This window comes from Neophocaena asiaeorientalis, unplaced genomic scaffold, assembly GCF_003031525.2.
Source record: "Neophocaena asiaeorientalis asiaeorientalis breed wild unplaced genomic scaffold, Neophocaena_asiaeorientalis_V1.1 scaffold190, whole genome shotgun sequence".
Taxonomy (NCBI): Eukaryota; Metazoa; Chordata; class Mammalia; order Artiodactyla; family Phocoenidae; genus Neophocaena; species Neophocaena asiaeorientalis.
Genome location: NW_020175017.1, coordinates 4,448,439 through 4,455,622, shown reverse-complemented (window position 1 = coordinate 4,455,622; position 7,184 = coordinate 4,448,439). Strand labels below are relative to the sequence as shown.

The 7,184-nt window shown below is 35.8% G+C and overlaps 1 pseudogene; it reads right to left on the bottom strand.

Annotated features, from left to right (window-relative positions):
• Nucleotides 1–6,457: 6,457 nt before the first annotated feature.
• LOC112411163 (transcription factor BTF3 pseudogene) lies at nt 6,458–6,920 on the bottom strand (annotated as a pseudogene).
• Between the last annotated feature and the right edge of the window lie 264 nt (nt 6,921–7,184).

The following is a 7,184-nucleotide window of genomic DNA, read 5'->3' as shown; positions in this document are numbered from 1 at the left end:
TAATATTTTGGATATATTGGATTAAGTAAAATACATTATTAAAATTAATTTTACCTGTCTCTTTTTGTTAATATGGCTAATTAACAAAATTAAATTTGATTACAACTGTGATTCACATTATGTTTCTATTGGACAGCACTGCTACAGATTAATTTGAGAAACATCGACACCTTTACAATATTGAGTATTCCAAACTATGAAATTGGCATATCTCCATTTATTCAAATTTCCTTTAATGCCTTTCCCAAAAACGTCTTATTCATCTTTCGTAAGACTTATTCCTAGCTACCTGACTCATACGTGGATAAATAGATTACTCTTTCATTGTGAAGAGCACACAGAAAAGTATACAAAACAGACCATATTCAACTTAATGAATTATCACAGTGCTAACACCTATGCAATCACCCAGGTAAACTACAACATTGCCAGGACCCAAGAAGCCCCTCTCATATCCCCTTCCAATGATTTCTCCCTCCCTCTCCCACCCTCAGAAGTAACCACTGTTAAAGTAATAAAGAAGTCATTAGACTGAGTGGCCCTAATGCTTGTCAGCCTAAGAAAGCAAACTGAAACCTCAGGCAGAGTCCCATAAATGCATTGAAGGAAGAAATTGAAATCTAAGAACAACCAGTCACAAACAGCCAACTAGGCCTTCCCAAATAAGGCAATTGCTCAAGCTATAGCCAATCAAATAATTTCCTTGCTTTGTTTCCTATCTGACCTATAAAAAAAGCCTTTCCCCTAACTCCTGACAGGAGCGCACCGAACCATTTTCAGTTTGGTGTTGCTCTTATTGGAATCAATGTTTGCTCAAATACACTCTTCAAAATTTTGATGTTCCTCAGTTTATCTTTTAACACCACTATTTTGACTTTCTGGTAATTGCTTTCTTGATTTCCTTCATCATTTTAAAAGTGATGAATGTATCCTAAACATTATTATTTTTTCTCCTGTTTTTTAATCTTCACATAAATAAAATCATAATGTATATATTTTTTTGTGTTTGACTTCTTTTGCCCAACATTATGTTCCTGTGACTCATTCATATTCTTGTATGTCACTGTAGATAACTATCACCAGTATGTGGATATTGAGATTCTTTTCAATTTGGGGGTTTTGCAAATAATTCTGCTATAGAACTTTCTTGTCTTTTGGTAAACATGTGCACCGATATATACTTAGGAATGAAATTGCTAGGTTGTAAGTTATCCACAAATATGTGTGCACACACACACACACACACAGCACACACTTTAGTAGGTAACACCTAACAGTTCTTTGAAGACATTGTATCACGAGCAGTATATAAAAGTTCCCATTGCTCCATATACCTGCTAACATTTGGTATTGTCAGTCTTCTAACTTTAGCCATTGTGGTTGGTGCGTAGTGGTATCTCATTGTGGTTTTAATTTGCATTTTCTAGATGGCTGTTGTGGTTGAGTATATTTTCCTATTTTTTTTAAACCTTTTGGATATCCTCTTTGGGGACTTTCTTTTCTTGATTTTACAAGTTCTGTATATACTCTGGAAATGAATCCTTTGTTGAGTATACAGTCAGCACTCCGTATTCACAGGTTCTGCATCCATGGATTCAACCAAACACTGATAGAATATATTTGGGGGAAAAAATTCCAGAAAGATCCAAAATGCAAAACTTGAATTTGCCACATGCTGACAACTACTTACATAGCATTTACGTTGTATTTATAACTATTTACATTGTATTAGGTATTATAAGTAATCTAGAGATGATTTAAAATATACCAGAGGATGTGTGTAGGTTATATACAAATACTACACCATTTTGTATGAAGAACTTGCATTTCTGTGGATTTTGATATTTGAAAGGAGTCCTGGAGCCAATCCCCTGGGGATACCAAGGAACAACTGTATGCATTGCAAACATCTCCCACCTTGTAGCTGGGATTCTCACTTTTTAAATGGTATTAAGAATTTCTTGATTATAATGTTTAGTTTATCAATATTTGTGGTTGATACTTTATGTGTCCTATTTAAAATGTATCTCCCTATTTCAAGATCAAGAAGATAGTCTCCTATTTTAACTTTCTAAAACTTTATTATCTTACTTTTCATATATAATTGTATCATTTTCCTGGAACTGGTTCTTGTGTATGGTGTGAGTTGGGGTTAAGTCTCATTTCTTTTTTCCTTGTGAATGTCAAATTGCCCAACTTCAATTATTGAAAAGTCCGTGCCTTCCACACTGCTCTGCAGTACCACCTTTCTCCTATATCACATATCCATATATGCATGTTTCTCTTTCTAGGCTCTCTATTTCATTGGTCTATCATTTGGTAGTGTATATATGTCCATGCCACTCTCTCACTTCGTCCCAGCTTACCCTTCCTCTTCCCCGTGTCCTCAAGTCCATTCTCTACGTCTGCATCTTTACTCCTGCCCTGCTCCTAGGTTCTTCATGCATTGGTCTATGATTCTATCTTTGAGCCAGTACCACTGTCTTAATACCATAGCTTCATGTTAATACTTCATATCAGGTAGAGCAGATTCTCCCACCATGTTTTAATTGACTCTCCTGCCCACCTGCATTTTCATATAAATCTTAGAGTCAGTCTGAATATCCACAAAAAACTTGCTGGGATTTTGATTTGAACTGCTTTGAATCTATAGGTCAATTTGGTTCCTATAAAATACTGTCTTCCAATCCATGAATAGGACACATTGTTAGAAATCAGGATAATGGTTATTGCCTGTTTTGTGTTTTATATAAATGGATTATTTTATACTTGTTCAATATTAGGTTTGTGATGTTTGTTAATTTTGTTGCTTGTAACTGTAGCTTTTTTTATTGCTGTGTATTATTCCATTGCATGAATGAATATCCCATAATATGTGCATCCATTCTATTGTTGATGGGCATTTGTGTGGTTTCCACACAATTTGAGGTCAGTATGAACAGTGCTGTTAATGACATACTTGTTCATGTCTTTTGATAAACGTATGTTCACATTTCTTGTGGTGTATATAAGCCACCTGATCTTTAAGTTAAAATGGAAAGTGCTGTGCTGGTGACTTCTTCCTCTTCTGGTCCAACAGTTCATCAACTCTACTGGTCCAACAAACCATCAACTCTATCATGTATATAATGCTTATTTCTCCTAAGGGGTATTTTTCTGGACCTCATTTCTTTTTCCTTGGTTCCTTTCTCAGATGTAACGTTTGAGTTGTTTGGTATTTGTCCCTGCAAAAACTCTTTCATCTTCTGCCTCTCATTTAACAAAAAGTCCCTTGGGATCTCATAAATACTTTTAAGATTTGATATTTTACCCAGGCATTTTGAAGGCTTTCAGTGGGATGTTTGACCTAGGTGTTTACCTTTCCATACTACTGGAAGTAGAATTCAATAGCATTTAACATACATTTACTAATCACTTACTATATATCAGGCTGTCTTCTAGGTTTAGGGATATGGTACTGAAAAAAACAGACAAAATCTCTACCTTCATGGGGCCTACATTCCTAACCAATATCTCTACAAATATTCCTTCTGTCCTTTTCTCCCTTTTCTCCTTGTGTTCAGCTTAAATGTATGTTAGACCTCAGTCTTTCCTCAGTATCTTTGAACCTACCTTTTGCATCTCTGTGTCTCCATCCTAAATTATGGATAATTTCTTCAGATAAATCTTCTAGTGCATTAATTCATGTAATGGAATCACACATGTTTTCCCCCTCAGTGAATCAACTTTTATAAATACAAGTGTTCAAATCACTATTATTTTGTTTATGTATGTACATATATATGTGCACATTGTGCAAACACACACATATATCTATAATCTATCAGTTAAAAATCCAATTTAAAATATTTAAATGATGTATGAATATGCATTCTCACTCATGATAAGAAGTATTCCTAGAGAATGTTACATAAGCTGCATATGCTTGTGTGACAAATGCATAGCAGCCTCATTGCCAGCTACTACTGAAGTTTTGCTTGTAGTAGGTTTGGCTATAACTATGCATTTTTTTCTGGTTGACTCCAAGTTCACAAAATTTTCATATATCTTGTTAAAAGTTTCTTCACTTTGAAAATAAATGTCTTCTCAGATATCATCAAATCAAATATGGCAAACAAGGAATAAATAATCAAAAAGTCAATACAGTGTGTAATTTTATCCAAAAAGAAGAATTCACTTAATCCCTGTCTCTCATCCAGTTAAAATACCTTTTACTATGTAATGATGTTTCAGACATTTAAAAAATAGCCAAAATCATAGCAAACACCTGTGAACTTATTATCTAGCTAATAAAAAAATGTGTTCCTAATTTCCCTTCCCCCACTACCAAGAGTCAAGTTTTAAGTTTTTTACTAAGTTTTTTAAATATACTTTTTGAGCATGTTAAGATTCATCACTTTATAATGTCTTTTAACAAGGGCACCTTCTCAGTTTGCCTGTCATTTAGTGACCCCAAATTAATTCATCTTAATGATTAAACAAATTTTCTCCATTATTATGTGAGTCTCACCTTTATTCTCAGGCAGTGTCAAAACTGGCCTTAAGTAAATTCATATACATAAAATTGATGGGTCAATGAGAACTTTGAAGCATATTGGAAAATTATACAAATTTATACTCCTACCAACTACATATGAAATTGTTTTTCTCCTTATATCCTTATCAATTCTGAGTTTTGTCAACTATATTCTTTTTTTTTGGCAATCTCATTAATAAAAACCTTGTACTGATTTGTATTTCTTTAATAAAGAATGAAACATATTTTCTAGTACATTTATAATTTGGGGATATTTTTTAACATTTAATATTTTTTCATATGGTAGTTCTGTTTGTAATTTTTAAAAATTTTTATTGAAATATAGTTGATTTACAATGTTGTGTTAGTTTCAGGTGTACAGCAAAGTGATTCAGTTATCAATATATATAAATATATACTGTTTTAACATTCTCTTCTATTATAGGTTATTGCAAGATATTGAGTATAGTTCCGTGTGCTATGCAGTAAGTCCTTGTTGGTTATCTGTTTTATATATAGTAGTGTGTATATTTTAATCCTAAACTCCTAATTTATCCTCCCACCTTTGGTAACCATAAGTTTGTTTTCTATGTTTGTGGGTCTATTTCTGTTTTGTAAATAAGTTCATTTGTATTGTTTTGTTTATTTTTAAATTTTTAATTTTTAGGTTTTTTTGGCCATGCCACATGGCTTGCGGGATCTCAGTTCCCCAACCAGGGATTGAACCCAGGCCATGGAAGTGAAAGCCTGGAATCCTAACCACTAGGCAACCAGGGAACTTCCTGTATCATTTTTTTTAGATTCCACATGTAAGTGATATCATGTGATATTTGTCTTTCTCTGTCTGGCTTACTTCAGTTAGTATGATAATCTCTAGGTCCATCCATGTTGCTGCAAATGACATTATTTCATTCTTTTTTATGGCTGAGTAATATTCCACTGTATATATTACATTTAACTTTTAATTTATCTGAAATTTATTTAGTTGTTAAAAAAAACAGGTAGGGGGGCTTCCCTGGTGGCACAGTGGTTGAGAGTCTGCCTGCTAATTCAGGGGACACTGGTTCATGCCCCAGTCCGGGAAGATCCCACATGCCACGGAGCGGCTGGGCCCATGAGCCATGGCCGCTGAGCCTGCACGTCCGGAGCCTGTGCTCTGCAACGGGAGAGGCCACAACAGTGAGAGGCCCGCGTACCACACACACACAAAAAAAAACAGGTAGGGATCAGCTTCTTTTTTTCCCAAGTTTCTGTTAGTTGTACCAGTATAATTGATTGGATAACCTTTGTCTTCCCTATATTGAAATGCACTCATATAGCAAATTACCGTGTGTTCCTGGATCTATTTATGGACCCTAGTCTATTCAACTGAGTGCTGTATTGTATTACTTAACGTTATTTTATAGTAGGTTTTAATATCTATTTTTTATCTATGCTAAATCCTCCCCCAATTATGCACTTTTTAAAAACTAAGTGAAGATGGGCTTCCCTGGTGGCGCAGTGGTTGAAAGTCCGCCTGCCGATGCAGGGGACACGGGTTCGTGCCCGGTTCCGGGAAGATCCCACATTGCCGCAGAGCGGCTAGGCGCATGAGCCATGGCCGCTGAGCCTGTGCGTCCGGAGCCTGTGCTCCACGACGGAAGAGGCCACAACAGTGAGAGGCCCGCGTACGGCAAAAAAAAGAAAAAAAAAAACCCCGAAAAACTTTATTAACTTTTGTTTCAAACTTTATTACCAGGCTTCTACAGCTTAATTAGCTGCAAAGAATGAATTGTGTATAAGCAAAAACTGAAAAGAGCTTCAGTGTCCAAGGGGCTTGGGCTTTAAAATATTAGAAATGTAGATTTTATCAGACACAGGGACAAAGTTTTAAAAAGTAGTCTTAATATAAAATAGGAGCACCCAGTAACTTCAAGTTTCATCTTCAGAAGTTGACTCAATTCAGTTTGTCTCATTCTTGAAAGCCTCAGCAAAATTCTCCGTAAGATCTGGAATTTCATCATCACCATCCTCTCCAGTGGCAAGCAGTGCTTTTCCATCCACAGGTTATTTTGGCAGCGCTTCAGCCAGTTGTTTTAAACTAGTCAGACTGTCTGCACCAAGCTGGTTTAAGATGCCAGGTAACATTTCTGTCAGCTGCTTTGCTTCAGCATGGCCAATAACAGTGAAAGTGTTGGCTGCCAGAGATGCTTGAAGTTTAGGGCTAATGTGTATCACATTAACTTTTCAATACCAGAGGTGTTGTTTACCCCTAAGTTTCTTTAAGTTCTTTAAGGAGAAGTCTGTGTGTTTGTTTTAAATCATCTGTTGTAGCTGTTCTATGAACCAACTTCTTTCTGTGAGCAGTTCCTTTCCCACCAATGTTCACTTGTGCCTGCAGTTCTGTGAGCTTCTTCTGGTTCATGATAGTTTCTTTCATCTTGAGGGAGTGGAAATGGGGCCCTGTGGGGGGACCAGGTCTGGCGCTCAGGGGGTCTCAGGCAGACCAGCTGGGATTAGGGACACACATGGGGTGCCCCCAATTATGCTTTTCCAAATTTCCCAAAATATATATTTATTTTTAATTGAAAACTTTAGAATCACTTTTCAAGTTCCCGCCAAAGTTGTAATTTGATTGTGATTGCACTGACTTTATAATTTAGGAATAATCAACAATTTTGGAATATTG